This window comes from Amblyomma mixtum, chromosome 7 (assembly GCF_055824585.1).
Source record: "Amblyomma mixtum isolate Tamu chromosome 7, ASM5582458v1, whole genome shotgun sequence".
Taxonomy (NCBI): Eukaryota; Metazoa; Arthropoda; class Arachnida; order Ixodida; family Ixodidae; genus Amblyomma; species Amblyomma mixtum.
In genome coordinates this window covers 93,673,164-93,696,955 of record NC_143018.1, presented here as the reverse complement: position 1 = coordinate 93,696,955, position 23,792 = coordinate 93,673,164, and the positions used below count along the sequence as shown (strand labels likewise).

Below are 23,792 nucleotides of genomic sequence, written 5' to 3'. Positions count from 1 at the left end.
AACGTGGCATCATCATGTCTGGCTGCTTCTCTGCCCTGCAGAAATCCTGTACCCACACCATGTCATCCAGTTTTCAATGTCAAGTTGAGCGCCTTCTTTCTGCTGGCTATCCCAGTCATCTACCTCTCAGCACCTGTCAAAGCCTGCTTCAAAGGCTAAAATATTCACTTGAAAAAGACAAAAGATGCTCGGAACCCAAGCCACCATTTGTCACGCCGTATTTTCATTGCCTTTCCCATAACATCAAGAAGGTAGCGGAAAGGTATGGGATTCGCGTTGTTTTTTCGCCGCCCTGCAAACTGAAAAAAGAGTGCCCTCTACTGACTGGAAGAAGAAAGGAACCCACCACTTGCAAGAAGAACCACCAGATCAAGTTCACAAAATGTGTTTCTGAACTTGTTTATGAAATACCTCTATCAAGCTGTCTTTCCTACATAGGCCCGACTGGCCGTTGTTTTAATGAGCGCGCTTTGGAACACCGGCGACCCCTCAGCAAAGGCACTGGCAGCAATCTACCCTTGCATTGTAAGTGCTGCGACACCAAAAACTGTTCTCCTTACATCGAAAAAACCAAGCTCCTTTCTAAGGCTAAAACAAAAACCGAAAGAGAAGTTATCGAGGCTTATTTCATCTCCAAAAGGGGCGATAAGTGCGCGCCTTCTTTATCTCTTTCAAGGCAAGAAGAAATCAATTTCTTAGATGGGCTCATTCGAGCTTTCCATGGGTCCTATCCACACGTGGTCTTGTTGACACTGTCATTGCCGTGCGCACGTTGCTTCTGCTTGTCTCCTTGTTTTCTTGTGATAGCCTTTCTAAGCACCCTACTTTCGCAAAATAAAGTCAGTTGGAAGTCTGCGGTTTGTGTGCGTGTATTCGTGCCTTCTTTTGTCCTGGTCATCGGGCAGTTCTGTTTTGCTTTAATATGAACACTGGCTCCCGATTAGAACTGTCCTCTGAGCAAGTTGTGACGAAAAAAATGTTCAGAAATTCCTTGTGATTCGTTTTTTTTTTTGTTTGAGTAGCGGTGTTAAGTCGATATTAGACAAACGTTTCGCAATATTAAGACCTTGCTTTGCGTTGTAATGAGCAAAATGCAGTGATCTTGACGCGTATCGTGGGCCATGACATGCTTTGTGCCGATCCACCCTTGGTTAAAAAACTGCGCCAATTTAATGACAACGTGTTTTCTTGACGATTGTGATCCCCTTTGGATCGGGAGATGAAACATACAAAAATGACTCAAATGGTCTCAATGACACCGTTTTAGAACTGCTCGCCAACTCGACTTGATTGGTGTTGCGCAGTTGTTCAGCAGCGCCCCCTGGGTCATCTGTATTAGTTTGTATAATGAGACATTCTTGAAGCCTTCAGAATGAGATGTGATCGACGCAAGTCCATCTGGTACCTTCATTTGCCTGTGAATGCCTGCTGCAGGCCCGATTGCTTGTCATGCTTAGTGACAGCGATGGTGGGCCTACAACAACCTATGCGTCGGCAGTATAGAACACTTCCCAAATTTTCTTAATCCTCTTTGCATTTCCCACCAGCCTGAATTCATTTGCTCACACATAGATGGATATTTGCACCTTCCTTAGTGACCGGCTACATTTCCTGGCGCATCTATCCATTCGCAATTGTTGTGCGGTCACACTAGCACCACTTCTACACATGCTCCCAGGCTACATTAACAAGGCTTATTTCCAAGAATTCTTTGAAATGCGCCAAGCACTGTCGCATGGCGGTTGGCTTTGCAATGCCGATGTTGACCACTTTCTGAAAGTCCTGCAGTATCCACAGAACCGTATACCTTTCGAGGCAGCCGTCACTTTTAATCTGAACCCATTCCCCTACAGCTTGGATTGAATGAAGTGGTCGCTGCTGCTTGCATTCGCAGACTTCCCCCTTTGCTTCAGAGTTAATCTCTATTCCTGCCTGCCATGGATGTCTCAAACTGGAGCGCTGCATTTTTCGTTTCTTCTCCGTAGTAATCTCTTTAAAAGTGCTAAGTTTAACTAAACCACTCCGCAAGAGCGTCTGCAAAATGCCGATGTTGATGAGTTGAGGCACCACGCGTTCCCAAGCATCCCCACGGACATCTCTTTCGGGGAATGATGATGAGCAGTGCGTCACCACCGACCCGAGCACCTGCGCATACACTCGAGCGGAAGAGGCCGCCTGCAGGCTGGCGTTCGCCTGCAGCAGCACCAAAGCCAAATGCATACTTTGCGAGAGAAAGATAACCGTAAAAAACTTTAATAAGGCAATCGCTTTGAAACAAGCGGTTAAGATACTTGGACAATCGGCATTGGATCGCTATCATATGGGTCCCGGCTCACGAGGGGATTCCAGGCAATGAGACTGCTAACATTATCGCCCGAGGTATCTACACCCGAGCGGCCGTGGAATCACCCTTACCCGGGCCGAAGGACCAGCTCATCACGTACACGGAAATCACGGCTGATTACAGAGATGAGACTAGACCTCCCGCCACCAGGTCGGTCTCTCACACTTAAAGAGTGCAGAGGCTGGAGAAGATTACAAACCAACCGATTCTTTCCCCCTTATCTATACGGGGAGGCAGGGGAACCTCCAAAGTTCTGCACCAAATGCAGGATAACAGCTAATCAGGATCATCTCATTTGGAAATTCCCCGATTACCCCCGGCATATTGATGGAATCAACGAGAAAGAAACCTGGGATGCTCTCCTCCAGAGCAGCAAGCACGAGAAATCCGTATGGCACCGGACGCTTTAAGAAAGACTTCCCCCTGTGGGCCTCCCTCTCCCTTGGAGGACCCCTAGTGCCTGACTGAGGGAGCGAGGGGCCTCTACATCGACGGCAATAAAGTTATCCTGAACTTAACTGATGCCGCAGTGGTTCTGCAGTGACCTCTAACGTTCTTATTGTTTTTTAAAGTCCCTGCTTCTATCGACTCACCTCTCTCCCCCAATTCGTTGCTAAATTTCTCCTCTCAATTCTGGTTTCAAAATGTCTAATTCGACCATCTTTTTTTTTCCACTTCACCCCTGCCTTGACTTCCTCCACCAATCTTATAACCGCCGCCGCGTTGGCTCAATGGTTACGGCTCTCGGCTGCTGAACCGAAGGAGGCGGGTTCGATCCCGGCCGCGGCGGTGGAATTTCGGCGGAGGCGAAATTCTAGAGGCCCGTGTACTGTGCGATGTCAGTGCACGTTGAAGAACCCCAGGTGGCCGAAATTCCGGTGCCCTTCACTACGGCCTCATAGTCTCACTCATGGCCTGAGCCGCTTAGGGACCTTAAATCTCTACATTCCCTACAAACCAATCTTCTACCTCCACGTTTTTCTTACCCATTTATTTATTTACTCTCAGGGCCGAAGCATTACAAAGAGGAGTGGGTGATACACAACAAAAACAGAACAGGTAACGCAACACTACAATGGAAAATCAATTACAGAATTTTTAAACAAGTCGGCGTTTGTAATGGAGGCGATGGAAGCGAGAAGGTGGCTCCATTCCTTAGCAGTCTTGGGGATAAAAGAGGCGAAGTGTAAGTTGGTGTGACTGCTGGGTACGCCAAATTTGAACTTGAACTGAACTTTGAACTTGAACTTTGAACTCAATTCATCCGTCCTTTTCCGCAAATCGCAGCGCCAGCTCTTTATCTGCCGCTGTTCCCTCGGGAATGGTAGGATGAAGTTCTATGTACATAAAAAATAAGTGTCATATAGTCTCAGTTTCAGTTCTGCATACACTGTTATCCACTTCATCAAATTTGGGCGTGTACACTTACGTTTTCAAAACCGCTGTCCTGGCTTCGAAAAGCAACCAAGACCGCGCCCCGCAAGTGATAAAATAAATGCTCTTTCTCTATAAGATGTAAAGTTGGGCTTGTTGGAGGCCGTTCATGATGAAAATACGTGGGCGCAAACTAAACGAGGGACAAAGGAAAATGACACACTGGAAATGCGCCGACCTCAGAACTGGTTTATTAGAGAGAATAAAAGCGTTCTTGCTTAGGATATCCGGAGCTATCCTATTTTTTTTGTTAGCGGTATCAATGGCGTTCTTACACAACTACTATGCAAGGCGATATAGAATGCTTCTATCACCCCTCTGCTGAGCTGACGCGAGCGTCGAAACAGAACTTCTGTTTTCTGAAATAAAGGTCTGCAGTTGCTGCATTCCCGGCCATGCTGAGGTACTCCAGACGAACTATCGTTCTTATACCATGGCGGACGTTAGTCTGGCCTCTATATACTAGTCCACACAAGAAGGGAATTTTGTAGACCACATCATACTCGCACTGCACGAACTTAATTGTGGGAGTCATGATTAACTTTTGTATCTGCTTCTGCAGAAAGGGGGGGGGGGGTAATCTGCCTAATCTTATGGGCTCGGAAAGAGCTGCACTGACATCTATCTTTTCGCCACGTGCTTTATACCATATATTGACGGGTGTGTAAACGGAATAGCGACATATTTCTGAGTGTTACCATTGGTGCAAGAAGGATGACCTTTTTTGTCCATTTGATTAGCTTTGTGCAAGACTGGACGATAACGTTAACTGGGTAGCTTGCTTTCGATAACCTGGAAATTTGACCGTTAAAGCAATTCAGCATAGTATGAATGGAGGATGTTTCTAGGCTGGACCTCAGGCATGAAGAGCAATGCCACTCTTCACGAATTTAGAATTTGCAGAACTGCAGTTAAGAATCGCCTTTTTCGACCTAGGAGAATACTGCCAGCTGGTGTGAACAGAAATAACCTATATCTTAATGCCTAGAAACTGCAGCTCATCTGCTTTCGGCAATTCCAAGTGAAGTTTAGGCCTGAGCCGCACTCTTTTAAAGTTTTGAAGACGTTTACTACGCGGTCACTACAGCCAGCTGTGCCAACTAATGCCAAAAAATTGTGCACGAGGCGGAAATTGTATTAGTGCGTGGCTTCTAATCTCCGGCTAAGCATGCGATCGAGACCGCTCAAAGAACTGCTACTTTGTATGGGTGCAGCTGGCGAATCTATGCAAACACCACGCTTCTGTATGTACAGTTTGACACGCCAACCAGAAAATGCGGATCAGAGGTACACTGTCAGTAATTACAAGAATGCTAGAACAGAGATACCAGATATGATTAGGTAGATTATGCCCCCTTGTGCAAAAACAAATACAGAAAGTTAATCACGCATTCTACACCTGCAAGATCAAACATAGAAAGAAATTTGTGCACTGTCAGTCTGATGTGGTCTACAAAACTCCCTTCCTGTGTGGACTAGTATATACAGGCCATACCGGGCCGTGTCTTAACTTCCGCCTTAGTATAAGAACAATAGTTCGTTTGAAGTAGCTCAGCATGGCCGGGAATGCAGGAACTTCCTACCTTTATTTCCGGAAACAAAGGTGTTGTTTCGACACCCTCGTCAACGCAGCGTAGAGGTGATTCAAGCATTGCATGACGCCTCGTATGGTGATTGTTTAAACACACCAATGATACTGCTAACAAAAAAAAGAAATGAGATATCCCCAGAGATCTTAATTTTTTCTTTTGTGCAGTTTAATTGATTACCTTTTGGCTTTTTTGGACTTTGGTTGTTGTGTCGCCGTATTTAAGCAAACGCGCTTTTTCCCAATAAACCCGTTGTGAGAACCGCGCGTGTCGTGTGTGTTTTGTCTTGGTGCCTCGTTTAGTGTGCGCCCACGTACCTCTTTATGCCCTGTTTTCGTTCTGTATATACACCTAGCGCTGATTTCTATTGAATTCTTTCCTTCCACGTCTTTCTTTCTGTCTCCTTTACTTGTGTTCCCACACTTGTATTTTGCTGAGCCGCGTCCCTCACCTGATGGTACTTCGTTTTTATCTTTCCGGTTATGTTCGTCCATCTTGTGTTGATACTTTTCGTGTACAGGTACTTGTACACCTTTTTTTGCCCACCTTACTTCCTTCATTATCGTTAGCCGCTGATCATATTTCTGTTTGCTAATTGCCTCTTGAACATCGAAACACTGAGCGCACACAGTAAACCATCAAACGTCACATGGACATCAGCGAAGTATTTCCGCTCAACATTAGACACCGCCACCACACATCCATTTTAGTACCGTTTACCAAAAATCTACCTACCTAAAACATCAAAATTAGAGTCCAGTCCGAGGTTTACTACGAAGTGCAGACATCCACCTCGACATTTACGAGATATTTGTGCATAGTGTAAGTACGCCAATTCTACGTAGTCTAGACATCTATATATAAAGAATATGACTATACATAGACCAATAATTTGGCTTAAATGCTGCAGTTGTAATAACTGAAAAATTCAGCATTACAAAAATTATTGTCGTCCTCTTCCTACTGTTCCATGGGCCATATCTTGACTAGAGGCTTCTATTATAGCATGCTATGATAATGCTAGCATAATACAAAGAGCATAATGTTGCAAGAGCATTATGATGCAAAGAGCATTGCGTTCACAATGCCAGCGGACTCTCACGGGAATATATGCCCAAGGGACAGTGGGATGAAGACCTTATATCTTTGTAATGCAGCAGGCAAAGCATGGGTGCCTGCAACCCATACATTAAGCAATTACGCATGCGTTACGAAAAAACGCAATTGCATTTTTTTCTTGACCCATGCCGGCTTTGTTATTTCAGCTACGATGTTATTAACCTAAGTTAAAAACATCATAATCGAAATAACCCAACAGGCATATGGACAGCGCATGTAAGATGAAGGCAACATAACCAATTATTCTTAGGGTAACGTCCTCGATTCAGAGAGAAAGCAAGCTCAGCAGAGAGAATCAGGTCAAGTGGCAGATGTGGTTCGGAAGATTGCGCGGATAAGGTAGCCGCCGCTGTCACAGGACAGGGTTAATTGGGGAACTTTTTTGCCTGCAGTCGACATAGGCTGGTGATGATAATAAGTGGGGCTCAAGAAGTTTCCTCTGAAGAAAGACGAGGGCACACATTCGGCTACACAAATGCCAAAGCTTTTCTCAATTCAGCATTCCAGTAGTTAGTTATCACTGCTAGCGCGAGTAACAGTTTTCACATATTTTTGAGAAAAAAAAACTCCAAATAATTGAGTTGAACCAATTTTGTACCTACTTTAAATAGTTGGATTAGTTGAATAAATCATGCTTAATCAGAAAAAATGGTTATTATTGTCCTCGCTGCGGGTTTTAAAAACAAGTTTTTCAGTTTGGCCTCGCACCTTAAGCAGAGATAGCTTGCGTTGGCAGAAGCGCAAGGTATAAATTGAAAGTAAGAACAGTAACCAAATAACAGTGCGAATCCTGACCAAAGTGCCTGTCATTTTAAACCAACCGTGTCCAGTTGATTCAGAAACCTGATGGGTGTGCATTCAGATTTGTTTTTACTACTTCCAATATTTTTTCTTCTGTTTAGACAGGGTAATGTTGCCTTGAAACGAGTACGAACACACACAAATACAGGCAGCGCTGGTCTTGCCACCAATGTGTAGTCAGCAGCAATTCCCAACTTTAAATGCAGTAAACTAACAAAGAATATCGAATGATTGAAAATGTGGAATTCTTGAATATTTCACTTACATTCCCAGGACATCATAAGTAATATCTACGAGGAGTCTAGGTAAAGGCAGATATAATGTCGTGGGTACGTCCCCAGCTTTTTCACGAAAGAGGTTGGTAAATAAGACGTCTCAAAGATTATGCCTCGGTACATTTTTTTTTCTGTTTTTATTCTTCGATGTAATATGTTTCGGGTTGTCGGCGTGTACTGCTGCTGCTTTGTAGGGGACGAGGACTTGTCAAGCTGCTGTCGCAGCTTTTTGCCTCGCCTCCCCCATCTTTGATGGAAATAAATGTAATATATAAACTTAAACCTTTGGACTTATTCTGGACAGCTCTAGGAGGTTCGTGGTTATGTGGGTGAAGTTTGCTGTGTCTTTCGGCACGTTACCTAACAAGTTCTGCGTCATCTTTAAATAGAGTACAGCCGGTAAGCGACAAGAGCTCTGAGCCCGACGACCACTGCGTGCAATCTCTAGCATGTTCGCCGCCGCTTTTTTCACGGCGGCAGCATGAAAGTTGTCACACAAAACACCGCCGATGTCAGAGACGAAATTCGCTCAGTGGCTGGGAGAGGCCACATGACCGTGTGACGTTATCACAGCCTGTCCGATGAGCCACCCTGATTGGTCGAGAAAGGTCACATGACCTTGTGACATCATAACCTGCGCCGCAGAGGCTGTAACCTGGGCAACCCATTGTCGGCAACCTGGCCAGCGTGCCCGATGGCAACCAGCCCACTGGAGTGTCAGCAACTGGCGACGGAAGGGGGGGGGGGGGGGGGGCAGGTAAAGAATAAAATGACCAATTCCTCGTAGATCGCCACGTAGGCATAACCTAGGGGACAAAGGGAGGGATCTTTAATGCTATTCTAGACCACTCTTAAGGGTAGATGAAACGTCTTCCAAGGTATTTTTTCCCAGTTCGTGAGCGCAAGTTCGCCCATATCAGCAGAATTTTTCGGCAGGCTGCTCTTCCATTGCATACGTCTGTGACCCTTGCCTGCCGTCCCAGTCAAATGGTAATATTACGCATATTTCCATTCCCAAGGGAAATGCAAAACGCGTGTTGAGCGAAAATTCGATAGACACCTGCCCCGCAGTCAGTGATTCGCCAGGTGTTGTCCCACCGGATGTTGCCTTGAGAAACGCTCAGTGTTCTTCGAAACTTGTCAGTCACAATGGCATGTACCAGGAGAGCCGAATTGCCTGCATGCCAAGTGTTTAACAGCGTACGTACGTAGCTTGTAGCATGACTTCGTTCGAAAGCCGAGCATAATTTGGTTTGGTTTGGTTTATGGGGTTTAACGTCCCAAAGCGACTAAGGCTATGAGAGACGCCGTAGTGGAGGGCTCCGGTAATTTCGACCACCTGGGGTTCTTTAACGTGCACTGACATCGCACAGTACACGGGCCTCGAATTTCTCCCCCAAAGAAATTCAGCCGCCGCGGCCGAGATCGAACCCGCGTCTTTCGGGCCAGCAGCCGAGCACCATAGCAACTGAGCCACCGCGGCGGCACCCGAGCATAATTTCTTAGAGCTCACTTTCCCGCACATTAAGCCACTCCAAGGGGGAAACGAATTAAGAAAAAGAGGAACCACATAACCGCCGGTCGGTATCTTTGTCCCAAATCTTGTGTGAAGCCTCGGAGCAACTCGGGTAAGCTCGGCTTGGTTCGGAGGAGCGCCGCGCCAGCTGTAGCCAATGACAGGGTGACCTTGAGGGTCACATTGGCCAAACCTAATATAGCAACATATATTCAAGCTACAAATGTAAAAACACTACCTGTAGGTTGCCGTCCTGTTCTTCATGCGAGAATCATGACCCCGAAGGAAAACAACGGATAGCAAAATATACTTGAAAAAGTGGTAGCGTTTTAGCGTAGTTCAACCGAGAAGACGTGCGGAAGCATGTGTTTAGCCTGGTTCGCTCATGGTTTTGCTTAGCTGGGTCGTCAGCTCGTCTGGCGACGATATCAGGCTCAGGTTTAGCTGTGATCGAGGTTAAGCTGATCTTATATGTTCGCACCGCACATGGAAGTTGATGAAGACGATGATGTCCAATGCATAGCGCGAGTGTTTCGCAGTTTAAAATATTAGCGTGGCTCCTAGTTACCTTCTCCTGTCTACAGACGAGATCGATACGCACCCCATCACTCCTCGCGCACATTTATCCAGATCTTTACAATCCAAATTGTAAACACTGCGGCCAACGAGCCACCTATGATCACATCCTGTGGGACTGCAAAATAGAGCCACCTCCGGGTTATCTAATTACCGCTCCTTCTCTCGAGCGGTGGGAGCCCGTGCTGGCTAGCTCTAACCCCAGAACGGAAGTTTTGGCGGTGGAGTGGGCTGACAAAGTCGTCGAGGGCTGCGCACTCTCGACCACTTAACGCGACCTCTTACCAAGATCTTTCCGGCGAATAAAATGTTTTACAACCAATACCTACTTCTGGCTCTCCTCCCTGAACCCTGGCCTATCCCCCGTCGTGGGTATGTGCCATGCCACTAAGGCAACAACAACAACAACAACACGAGTCGTGATCAGCTGCCGCGATAGCATTGTTCTCTCGTGCAGTGGTCAACGAAACTGATCTTCTCGAAACCCAGTCGTGGCGATATTCATTTTATTTCTGCATGGTCCCAATGAAAAAAACAAACAATTGGAACCAATTGCACATTCCAACAGATTCCAATTGGATTTTTCAACTGTAACGAATTGGTTCCAGTTGTGCTTAATAAACCCGACCAATTGGACCCAACTGAATCCAAATGGCCCCACCAATTGGACCCATTAAGCCTGACAGTTATTGCATCAAGAAAATGACCATGACGTGTAGTGGAAGTTTGTGTCAAATGAGGCGCAGAAAAACTGTGATATAAACAGTGGTAGGTTGTTTTGACTCGCTAATGTACGTAAACCAGCCTGCATCAAGAGCTAGAACCACAACATATGACGTATCAGCAGTTATATTGCCGTTTTTTTTTCGTCCCTCGAGTAACCGAAATTCAACTGCACGTCACAGAAATCGTTTTGTTGATGAAGCACGAGCTGCGTCAGGAAGAAATTAAAATATAAATTATTTATTCGTCGTAAGCGAAACCACGGTGCTTCATGTACACCAATGTTGAAAGCATCTTCGAAAAAATTAAATGGGCATGCAAAAATTTGGTGTCAGTAGCCCTTCACTCAGTTAGATCAGTGCCAACAATTTGAGTTATACCGTAAGCAAACATGTAAAAGACGAGTAGCAATAACTGAAGATTTCACGTAAGCTTGACGTACGATCTTTAGAATAGGCGCTAGTAAATTACACAGAAGCGTCAATTAGGTTTCTTCCCAGACACGAGATTTTAATTTTATTTTATCGCACAAACCGGGTGCCATTTTTCCACTTTCCAGCGCGGACACCTCCGGATGGGTAAGCCTATGCGCAAGACGATCTCATTTGGCCTGCAAAAAAAAGTATGCCGCGTTGAAAAAAAAAGTGGGGCTTAACCGAGTCCCGAACCGTTTCGGAACAGCTCATTCCGGTTCGGGTTCAGATCCAAGTTGGCGAAAAAAATTCGTTCGCTTCGGTTCCAGTTCCGGGAGAAAATTCGCGTTCGGTTCCGGTTCGGCGCCATGATTTCTATTGCTACGTCACTGCTTTCACACCGGCGACTTGCGAGGCCCGTAATGGAACCAGGTCCCGAGCGCGCCTGTGGCGCCATCTGTTCTGAAACGGAAGAAGTGCGCGCTGTAAACGGTCCATACTAAAACTTTCGTCCACGAGGCGTGAATCACTGTGCCGCAACACCTTTTGTATAGAAAATGAAATGGACGCTATTCCATATACTAAAAAATTATCCGAGGAGTGCCCTACTGGTCGCGTTCGAATCGGAAGATGATCTAGAACAGAATTGCTAGTCGAAACTTGCATCATAAACAGGTCGAGAGTCGAACTGTGAACCAAAAATCTGTGCCTCTCCCGTAACCGAGAGTAGAGTAAGCATGAAATGTTTACGGGCCTAATGTCATCTCGGTGGACACCCGAACCGCACCGTACAGGAAGGGAGGAACGCCACCACCAGTTCAGCGCGATGCCTTTCCATTTTAACGCAAGGTTTTTTGAGGAAAGGAAATGGCGCAGTAATTCTCTGCCATCTCGGTGGACACCCGAACCACACCGTAATGGAAGGGAGGAACGCCACCACCCGTTCGGCGCGATGCCTTGCCTTTTGAACGCAGCGCTTGTCCCCCGTTCCCCTGTGCGCCTGCGCTGCTTTATTTCGATGCGCGAAGCCCCTAAGAGATCACGTATGACAACGAAGTGTATCGTGGCATTTATGTGCTTTTTGCACGCGTTATTAGAAATCGGAACTTATAATTCCGTGCATTATCAAACGCACAGCGACTGATATCTTGATAAACATTGAGAAGGCACTGGCAGCAGTTATTTTTTGTGACTCCTTTGGAGACCAACCGGCGCTTGCATGCCGGTCGCGTAGGAGGGCTTAGAGAGTCTCGTTAAATCTCGTCAAGTCTCGTACGGTGCCCGGATGTTCTCGTTTCAGTGCCCGGATGATGGCTCTCGGTCTCGGCGTGACGTCGCCACACTGCCGACAACGGGGGCTAAAAGCATTTCATGCTTAAAATATCATCACTCTCTGGCAGGTGAGATGTATATAACTTTTCGTTACAGCACTCTTGGCTGCAAAGGGGTATGCCCTGATTTAAAAGTTCTCTGCAAAAATTTCCTACTGCGTTTCCGCAACAGCGGGATCCTCGGCAGAAACCATTGTCATCGTCTCAAAATTGGCAATACGTAACTACACGTTTGGAAGAATCTCTCCACAAGCAGCACGGATTCTGCTAAATTATCAGCCCACGCGGCGCATTCGCCTAATCTGGACGCCTGCTCATGCCTCCCTTGCAGGTAATGAGGCGGCTCATAACCTAGCTCGAGAACTGTCCCGCCGAGCTGGGTCGTGCAGTCCACCCGCCCTATACTCCGGCAAGGACAGGTTGTGTTCTTACAGAGAAATCCTGCAGCACTACAGGCTTGCAAGACTCAGATTTCCCCCAGCAGATAAAACGCTTTCCAAGCAACAGGCCAAAGCCTGGCGTAAACTTCAAACTAAAACCTATCCAAATCCCCAATTGTGTAGCTTCTATTCGGATGGACTCTACTCAGACAAATGAAAAAATTGTGATGCCAAAGCCGATCTAAATCATATGATCTGGAACTGCCCGCAGTCCCTACCCGCGAGTCGCTTCATTACCGACTCTGATCATTGGGAGGCTCTATTGCTCAGCCCCGACCCGGGGACACAGATCAAGCTCCTCCAGCTGGCTGAAGACGCCGCCGCTGCCCAAGGGATAGCGGTCGCCGTTTAAGCGGGGGCCGACTTCGGGTCGCTCCTCTATATCCGCTGGAAATAAAGTTCCACCACCACCACCACTGCGTTTCCGAAAACTCTTCCTGATTACCTGAGAGAGAAAGCTTTCCGTTGTGCCCCAAAAAACTTGCGCTCTTGACATTCGGTGTTCTGTCCCTAGCTGCACTTAAATACACGTAACTACTAAATTATTAAACAAAAGAACTCATTTACTGACGCTGTCACGTCGTTCCAGCTAGCGTCAGTCCGTCGCGTCCCGGTCACCAAGTGCATAACTAAACGCACCCACTCTTGCACCCGCACCGCGCGGCTGGCAATTCAGACAGTGTGTTCAGCAGCGCCACCCTCGACTAGAGCGCCGGCCGTAGCAGGAGGAGGTCGAAGAGAAGGAAAGGCAGGGAAGTTAACCGGAACAACAAACCAGTTCGCAACCCTGCATTGTAGGAAAGGAATGAGTTGATATAAAGTTCAAGGAGCAGGAAAATGAAGTCAGTATGCGAAGTCAATAAGCATGCGGTGGAGTAACACCAGCATCCACCTTAAGAGGGGCACGAAAGGTGACGAAGGAAGTTGTACAAGAACCCTTGTATACTTGATATGGCATCAAGACTGCCTGAATCGAGCCCCCCGTTAAGCTATTTAGTAAAGGAGTACAGCGGATTGTGGGGCTCGTTACGACACACACGTAAAGTCAGCAGCCACTTAAACTGTTGCTTTCTCAGGTGGGCGGACTTATGAGACCACTCACTCAGGCCCGCTCAGATATGATCCGAGTCGTGAGTCCGGAGTAACATTCAGATCACGATTCCAAACGTCAGTGAATGCGGACTCATGTTCAAATCACGATTCGGATCGTCAGTTTGAGCTCACGTTCAGATGTGAATCTTGAGCCCAGGCTCACATTCCGATCATGATTCGAGTCCTTATGAGTGCGGTCGAGTGAGCGCCTATCGAATCAAAGAAGTCTATGATCTGAGGTTAAATAATCACATGATCCAGAGTGAGCTCCTCATGCTGATTAGGCACGAGTTTTATGACGTTCTTAACATGGCAACCTCTTCGGGAACGCGAGTTTCCTTATAGTGGAGATGAATATGTAGCAGCTGTAGAACTAAAACGCGAGGAAAGTGTTTTAGTCACAAAGCTTGTCTATTTGAATAGTAGCTGCGGCTTGCTGCATTGCGGTTGATGTAGTTCTTCATTTGCTGTTTATTAATAGGTTGCAGAACACATGCAGTGGTGTAAGCATGTTTCACCTTGACGTTCTGTGAGCGGCCCCTGCATGCCTCTCAGGTTAGCTGCTCCTTGGGACCGGACCATGCAGGTTGTTTGTGCATGTGTTCCGGGTATGATTCCTGAATTCATACCCCATGAGTTATCGCGTCATGATTTTATTTGTGAGAAGCATCCCCGCTATAGCCAGGCCTGGCTAGTAATGATGCCACACTATCTGCACTTACAGCATATAGCTTTCCTGTGTTTGTAACCCTTTTTTGTATTTTAAGTAAACTTTGAAAACCTTCTCGGCTATGCGAGAACTAACTAGATGTTACATATATGTCACCCATGAAACAATATTTTTTACCTTGACCAGCAGGCTTAACTGGCATAAGGAAACCGTGACGAGCGAGTCTTAAACTAAGTGCGATTTTTCTTTCTATTCTCTTGCGCCATACCGTAGCCGACGAAAAGCGAACATCAGCCTTGCTCCTTAGCCAGACGCTCCTAGCTTCAGTGAAGTAACAAAATCAAATGAGCTAGATGGATGTCACTCCAGATGGTTGACCCTGAACGAAATAGAGCAAGAGACATGAAGACAACAATGACTTCCAGTGAACCATTTATTCGCTCAATAAGTCGTTCAGCTGACACTCGTATTGCAAATAACACGGAAAACTTCTAGCCACTGATGTCGGCGACTGATTGGAAATTAGTCATTGCTGTATTCAACTGAACTCGGAGCGGCTTGAATCACTCTCTCCCACATATTAAAGGAATCTCTAGCAAACTCTAATCTCAATGCATATTCGCTTCCCATGCTTCTGACTATGTAGCTTCGTGTTGTTTAGTATCGCCTCGGACACCAGGAAAAGCTGCTCAGTTGCTTTGGCCAGCAGGCATACTATGCTGGCTCCTTGGAGGGCTCCTGAAACAGAAGAGCCGCTCCACTAAACCCGACGACTTCGGCCAGCAAAACAGACAGCGGCCAGTTTTCAATGTCGGGGACATGCGGGCCCATTTTTTATCGGCCTGCTCCCATAATATCTTTCAACACCTCAAACTATTGATCCCAGAAACATTCCTGCCGTGAGCTTTTCAATCGTTTAGACGAATGTGGGGCGCTTTGTCCCAAACATTTTCTTTTAAACTGAGTATGTTCTCGGCCATAGGATACCTCCGAAATACACCCCATGCTTTCCTTTGTTTCTTGTTTCCAGCTGTGCATCACTGAGTCCACTATACCTTCTGTTCTTGGCACAAACCCTGAAGTTTGAGGGATAGCTTTTGTTGCAGCAGAGAATATTCAAGTGTGAGTTTTTCATTTATTTCATCTGTGCTGAGCTCCTCACAGAACACTGCCTAATGTGGCATGGGTTGCAAACTGCGATCGATCGACTAAATCGAATTCCTAGCGTCGTCTTCTGGTTAGGATGATAGGCGCTGATGAGGAGGGTAACTTTATAACTGCAGGCAGATGATCACTTCCTCAGGGGTCGTCTAAAATATCCCATAAAAACATTAAAACTGAAGCAGTTGTGAATAATAAATCACGACAGCTCTTTTTCTAGAGCTTGGGCCTTTCCTATCTTCAATGAGCACGTTTTGGTGGAATACAAAATCTTCAACGTTTTGTCCTCTGCTGCCGATCCACTCGCTTCCCCAAAAAGGAGAACAAGCATTGAAGTCCCCGAGTACAAGGTGTTTGGTCTTATGGGGTTTAACGTCCCAAAGCGACTAAGGCTATGAGAGACGCCGTAGTGGAGGGCTCCGGAAATTTCGACCACCTGGGGTTCTTTAGCGTGCACTGCCATAGCACAGTACACGGGCCTGGAATTTCTCCTCCAAAGAAATTCAGCCGCCGCGGACGGGATCGAACCCGCGTCTTTAGGAACAGCAGCCGAGCACCACAGCCACTAAGCCACCGCAGCGGCTGAGTACAAGGTGTGGTTGTGGTAGTTGTTCGAAAAGGTTTTCTAGTTCTTATATTGATGCTATCAGGTTTTCTGGGATGTACATAGAGCGTATTGCTGCTTTGTGGCTGACGAGTGACCGAAACAGCCTCGAATTTAGCTTTTAGTTCTATTTCTTGTGCTGGAACGTCGCTTTGTGTATTGATTGTGACGCCACCTGAAAGGTGAGCTTTCTCTAGGTCTCGATGGAAGGTTTTGTATTTCTTCAGGGTATTCTTGTTTTGTGAACCTCGACTGGTTTCTTAGAGACATAACGCTATGGGTAATAAAGACCCCTCGGCAGTTCCATTCAACTAGAAAAGCCATATGTAAGTTTTTACGATTTCAATGAAAAAGTTTTCTGTTTCGGACCTGTTACTCTGGTTTTGTCTAGACACGCTCCAGGGAGTTGTGCCGCCCCTGCAGCGCAGAACTACTGGGGCTTGCATCCATCACTTCGCTCGAGGCGCTGGAGGCCCGCGAGGAGGGTGTACGGAATTGGGGCCTCGTCGGACGAGGTGTAGAGGCTTGGTTGCTCGCACGGTTTGTGGTGGGCACTTCAGTACCTTTCAGTCTGCCCTAGTGGGCTTCCTACCAATACGGCATCGTTCAAAACATATCCGTGTTCTTTTTTGAGTACGGAGAACGCTTGCGCGAACCTCGTCATAGACCCAAAAGCTGTTATCGTCGTGCTTCACCGTGAGTTTACACGGATCATGCAAACAATCACAGAAACAGTAAAATCCATCACTTTACTTGACATGTCTCACATAAAACACAGCTAAAAACAGTCCTCAAGATATTAGCGACCTAAAAGATGAACCTAAACTAGGAATCACACCGTGCATATGCCTGTAGTTTGGCAAATAGTGGACTGCTTAGGGGACGTGGTCACCTTCTGTGCCACGACCATACAAATCCAATGCTTTTGCGATGGCGACTCTCGCTGCCTGCACAGGAATGTTTTCAGCCGCGGCGTACTTAGCTGCAAACGCATGGCTATCACAAATTTTTCGAAAGGCATCAAGATAGTCCAACACTTCAAACCTCAGGAACTGCGTAGCGCGGTTCATTAGGCTCAGGTTCCTATTTAGTATGTCAGCAATGAGAGCATAACTTTCAGTGTGAATCATGGGGTCAATAAAGCTCAGTTTTGTTATCACGTGGTTGTCCAACATAGCTTGTGCCAAGAGCCTTAGAGTGCTCGCGTCAAGGTAGTACCTCTTAAAGGTCAGCGAGATGACCTGCTTGTTCAGTCTCAGCACAGATTCCAGAGCACTAACAGCTTCGTCCGAGAACAATGCAAGGTCGGGGAACTTAGCTTCCGTGACAGTCTCATTTTCAGACAGTGCGTACAAAACCCTTTCAACAAGATCAGCGGCTCTGAATACGCTCAGGACTATCAGCCGCCTTAGTGACTGCGTGCTCTGCAGTAAAGACACGAGGTCTGAGGTGAAATTTAGTCCCTCAGTATACCGCACGTGCAGTTCAATGATGTTCTTGTTCCCGCACAAGGCTTGAAAAACGTCCAAAACACAGCTGATCGCCACACCTCTTGTCCAAGCCAATTCAAGTGAGGTGACGGTGCAATCCTCGCTGCGCAGCACACGGCCGAGTTCTCGAGAGCCACACGTATTCCACGAGGTGACCAGTCTCCCGACCGTTCTCTCCACGGGGCTAAACGACCGGGTCTCGTCCACGGGCAGAGCACCAAGCCGGATACACTCTATAGTGGAGTTCTGCGCCAGGGATGCCACAAATGGTTCTACAGCTAGCGCAGTCAGTCAGCACCCCTCGAGATTAAGTTCGTTCAGTGTGCTGTTTACGAGCAGAGCTTGAGCCAGGCGTACTGCACCCCGGTCGCCAACACTGCTGTAAGAAAGATCAAGCTTCTCAAGTACACACAAGCTCGCTCGGAGTGCTTTGGCAAGAAAAGTAGCACATGGGCTACCAATTACTGGGAGTGACAACTGCAGGGACGTCAGTCGCGCGGCTGTATGCCGGAGCGCGTTCCTCGACAGGAACCCCTGCATACCGAACAGACCAAGCAATACCAAGTTTTTAAGAGCACAAGTTTTCAATGCCCGCAGGATTCTGTCCGCTCTGTGGGACGTGACGCCCGTCACCGATAGACTTGTCAGAGTCTTGTTCTTTGCTAATGCACTCGCCAGAACTTTTGACACTTTGTTTGACGTGGAAAGCCGGTAGTGTACACAGAGTGTCCTTAAAGAAGCACAACTGTTGATTGCACTTAGGACCTTCTTAGCCGCCGTAGAAGACATGTCCGTCAGGAAGAGCTCGCGAATGCTGCTATTCGGCAGTATTTGTGCTAATTCACTTGAGTTGCGGCTGTCAAGCACGAACCCAGATAGATCAAGATGTTCTAACTCCCTTCTCTGCCTCAGTGCAGCTATGACAGAAAGAAAGCTGAACTCCAGCAAATCTAGATCTGGGTTCACTCTAATGTATCTCAGACCGGGTGCTTCAGCTATCGACGAGGCCAGAGCGTCCGAATAGTGGAACACAAGTGCTGTGCTGTCAAACTCGAGATACTGCACACATCGATGCGTCTTCACCAGAAAAAGTGCCACGAAGGAGCCGACAAGATAATCTGTTTCGTGTCGATATTTTTTGCCGGTGTCGATGGAGCTGAGTTTCAAGTAGGCCGGTACATACTCTGCAACGTCAACACTTGCTTGGTGTAGGTAATTATTTAGCGGTGACAGGCAGCAAAGAATCCAGCAGTCGGGCTGCTGCTGGAGTGGGAACAGGGATGGGAGATATCCAAGCCGACACTTTCTTTCCATTCACCTCTGAACTGCCCGATGAGACCCTGCAGATCAGACAGGCTGACGCAGGGAAAACTTCGGAGAAAAGCGTAGAATTCCTCCTCTCCTCTGGAGGGAGGTTCGTCTGTGTCCTTGTCACCACTAGAAACAAAAAAAAAGCAAATCTTTATTCAGCCTATACATGAGCTTATGTTTTCAGCATCAGACAATAAAAAAAAGCCTGATTATTAATCCCGAAAAGACGCCTTATCTCAAGCTTAACAGCAGCAGTCAATCAACTGCGATGAGACCTGTCTTAGTGAGCAACCTAAATCTCCGAAAAATATATGACGAAGGGACGTTGCTGCACAAGATACAACTAACCGCATTAATAATGGAAAGCAGTGCCACCTTCCTCTCCAACTACGTGAGTGTGCTTAGGCTGCGATTGCTACGTGATTTGAGATTGATGGAACGGACACAAAGTTTACAGAGTTGCAGAATCATCTACCTGCGCAGCTGCAAGCCTGGCTTTTATCAAGTATACCGAAACAGAAAACAGCCGAAAGTATGCGGAACAGAACCAGCTCAAGGTGCCGGTCCTTACAGAAGGGGACAACATGTTACCATAATTGCCGGCTCCAAGTTAGTGTGATAATCATTTCTTTGTTATGCTATCTTGTGTAGAGATAAAAACGTAGCTGCCCATCACCACTGCAGCGTTTTTTTCCAGGCAACCATTGGCGCACCAGACGTAGAAATGACGCCACTGGCGCATTCTTTACGAAAAACGCAATTTCGAAAAAAGTCATGCCGCAATGATAAGCCACATAGGCCCACATACTGTGCGAATTTCTCCCCCACTGAAGTTACTCAGACAGAATAAACTGAAGGAACCTAATTCACTGTTGGCTGTGGTGAATCTGAAATCTTAAATCCTCAAAGAATTATTAATTGGGTTAAATGTTACGAAAGTATGGTATCACCGAAGAGACGACACCGTCTCCAGGAAGCCATATTTTAACAGAGTAAAAGTCTCTTTTCACCCGTTACGAACTACCTTCCACTCAAAAGAACAGCTCCTATCGTAGAAATGTTGCCCATTCGGCAAACTGCTATTTAGCTCCAGTGTTTACTTTCCTAGAAGAGTACACCGCAAGTACCGCGATTAATGCTACTGACCTACCAATCACAAACAGCAGTTAGCCGATAGCAAAAGTTAGAAAAATCTCCATGATAGCAGTGCTGCGCCTGCAGATGATTGAGCAGTCGGATTGCTTTATTGATTTATTGTCCGCACCTGAGTATTTATGCAGTTTTACCCTTCTTAGACACGAAAATGTGTTAATTTGCACATATTAGCTATATGTTTCTTAAGAAAATGTATTGCAACAGTTTTTATTTAGGGGGGCACAAATACCACTTTTTCAGAAACAAATCGATTACGAATAGTGGTGCTAAAACGAAATCGAATATCAATCGAGTAGTCAAAGGACCGAAAATAATACGAATGGGAAATAACTATCTGTGTTTGGTAGCGCTGCCGACATTCGAACGAAACAGAATTCGAACGACAATGCAATTCTGCCAATCCCTTCTGCGGCTCTGGGTCTTCTTTGCGTCTCGCTTCTCATACACGGGCACTGTTCTTTATTTTATTGTATATTTTCTTTCATTTACCGCAGGACACAGAGTGCCTTCTATGAACGCTCCTCAGTCGTCGAGGAGGACCCCGGGACTGCGTTTCAAGTCCCGGCTCGACCGCTTTTCTTTCAATCGTTCTGGGGTGTTTTAATTACCCGCGCGAGGTCTAGCGGTTGTAAAGCCACAAAGATTGGACAGCCGCGCCGCAGCTTAGTTGGTGGAGCACCGGACGCGAAATTCGGAGGTTGTGGATTCGGATCCCACCGACGGCATGTGTTGTTGGACCGCCTCGTAGAGCCAACTTGCCTCATTTTCTGTTGTGCTGCTTCCAGTAACCAGCAAACACCTGTAGCTGGTACCAGCAGTGACCCTGTAACCAGGCATTACCACCCTTTCCTTCAGGAACAAAGCTTAACGACCATGCCTGTACGGTGACAGCCAGCTTCAAAAAAGGTTGTTGGAACTCAAAGAATAAAACGCAACAACACGAAACAAGACAGTGCTGCTGTTAACTAGAACAATTAAGGGCGCTACAATGGATCATGCTGCAACCCAATGTTTCAAACATGTTTCTACGTCTGGCTTTAGTGACAACAGCCGATGACAGACGGCACATTCAAGCTTCTCAGCAAGATTATTGACCAAAAGAAACATTGCCCACGCAGTTTATCCTGCCACCGCATATCATATAAGTGAGCTCAGAGTATCGCCTTTAATCGCTTATCCGCAGTAGCGGTGTTCAAAGACGCGTGTACAAAGACGGGTGTCAGGAATGTCGACAATGTCAGCAGCCTTGCATTTCTGCGACTATAAACCAATATTCGGTTTCCCAAACAGGACAAACGAGAATCGCAGCGCCTGCGAAGAAAAAAAGTACAGCAGTCCTCCAAAGCATCACAGACAAAACGAGGCGTCAGCTACCCGCGGATCACTATGTTCTTTCCTGCCACTGCTGCTGGCCGCTGCATAAATTCACATCAGCAAACGTAAGCACGGCAAAATAAAAAACTTACTCGTATGTTGTGGACATGTCTTGCCGAGGTGCAGACCGAAGGAGCGCCGCAGTCCAGCCAGGAGTGCAGTAGGAGACTGTATTCGTTCTTCGAGGCAGCGGAGCGAGCGAAACAGTGTCACCTTCGTCTCTGAAGTAAAACCGTTTTCAAAAAATCCTTCACCAACGTCCAATTCTACTTTCAAGCGTGGCTGCATTGGTTAGAGACATGGTGAAGAATCAGGGTCACAGCACGTGGGATGTACGGCATGGGCTTTGGCGCCGGGTCGGCGCGAACACCGCTCGTCAAAATGGTAACCGCGCCACACCTCACGCCAGCAACGACGAGTGCCAACACGCACTAAGCTAGATTGCATGCGCGCGGTGGTGACTACGTTGGGGGGATAAGGCTGGTATTCACGCATTAACAGCACGTGACCTAGGGTGCCCACGCCCACGCTAGCGAAATGCGATATGTCGCATGATGTTTAACAGCGTTAAAGTGATAACAAAATGCAAAGGACCGGTAAGATAGGTATTCTGGGGCGTTACTGTAGAATGGTACAACTTTGCAACCTAACATGACTGGATTTCAAGTGATGATGACATCAAACATTTAGTTCCCTCTACTCTTTCTAAGGTTCACTCCGGCACAATTCATTTTCTTCTTTTTACGACACTTCGTACACATTGCCAAGTGGTGAAGTGACTTTCTGATTATTGTGGTACGCATAATAGGCAATCTCTACTTCAGGGTTGTTACTTGCACATAGCTGCTACCGCTTACTGTGTATCGTGAGCGCAACTGCGCAGGCGCCCATTGGTCCTCACGAGGGAAATTTCCACCATGTTGACGAGAACCTGGCGCCATCTGGTGTAATCCGGTCGACCTGCGCATGCGGTGGCCGTCGCGCTATATCAAAATAGCATAAGTCATACTGTCCAGCGCCTAGCTACTGCGAGCCGCCAACTCCTCATGCGCGGATCTTACCCCTCTGAATCTAGATACTATATAGTGCCTACTATAGTGCCTAGAACATCCGCTACCGCGATCGACAACCGCGATAACCGCGACTCGAAACCCGAATAGCGGGTCGAGACAATCCAAATCGAAAGTGCGAAAGTGAAAGTACATTTCCCTCCTAAAAATTCAGGGGGGGGGGGGGGGGGGGGCACTTTGTTGACCTACAGTGCGGTGAGGTGGAAGCCTTAAGCCCGGTGTTGATGCTTGTGTCACTGATGTATGGTTAAGACGTTATGCTTAACCATACATCAGGGAGTCCACAGAACCATACATACATACGCTGCCAGGGAGTCCACAGAACGCCATCGCCCGTTCGGCTCTACGCCTTGCTCGTCTGTAGATTGGTTTTTGAGGAAAGAAAATTTATCTGTCTCGCATATCTCGGTGAACACCTGTACCTCGCCGTAAGAGAAGGAAAGAAGATGGGAGTGAACGAAGACACCTTATTCACTACACGCGCCTTTATTTAATCTAAATCATCGAGCTGGCATGGCGGAGTGGTTAGCGTGTTCGTCTCGCACTCTGGAGACCCTGGTTCGGTTCCCAACTCAACCAATTTCCTACCCTGTTTATTTATATATCTGGGCTGACTAGAAAGGTTAATTAGACTAATTGGTTAATCAACTAATTAACTAAACTCCCTCCCACTTGGAACATCACTATACCATTCCTGCAATTGCTTGCATGGTTACTAACCAAAGTAAAATTTTCCCCGCTTGAAATTCGCGCTGTGACGTCACGACCATATTGCCACCTAGCATTGCCAGGTGGCGCATAGCTGATGACGACGAAGTAGGGCTCGCGCCGTGTGGAATCTGTCGCCTTTGCTGCCCCAGCTGGCGTGGCCTTGTCTGTCTTCGCACTTGGTATTAAAGCCCCCGTCGTCAACAAGTACGTTACAGTCTGGTGGAGGTGCTGGGTACCCGTGAGCCCATGCAAGAAACCCCTCCAGGCAGCCGTCGCGCCAGCGCTGTACCGCTTGACACCCCGGTACATCGCTTCAGACGGAGTATCCAGGGGCTGCCTTCGGAGGTAGGACTAGTAGAGAGCGGCGCCATGGAGACAGCCGCTCCTCTTCCTCCGCAAACCGCGGCTGCCGTGCCATCCCACTACACCTTGCAGACTCCGCGGATTCCCAGGATTAACTTTTTGAGGATGTGGAGGACTGGCTCCTTCATTTTGACCGCATATCTGTGTTTAACCAATGGGACGACTCAGCCAAACTCCGGAACGTTTACTTCAGCCTCGAGGATTGTACTCGCACCTGGTTTGAAAACCAA

The 23,792-nt window shown here is 47.1% G+C and overlaps 1 pseudogene; it reads left to right on the top strand.

Annotated features, from left to right (window-relative positions):
• LOC149336876 (uncharacterized) overlaps nucleotides 1–18,052 on the top strand; it is a 40,872-nt pseudogene extending 22,820 nt beyond the window's left edge.
• Nucleotides 18,053–23,792: the final 5,740 nt, after the last annotated feature.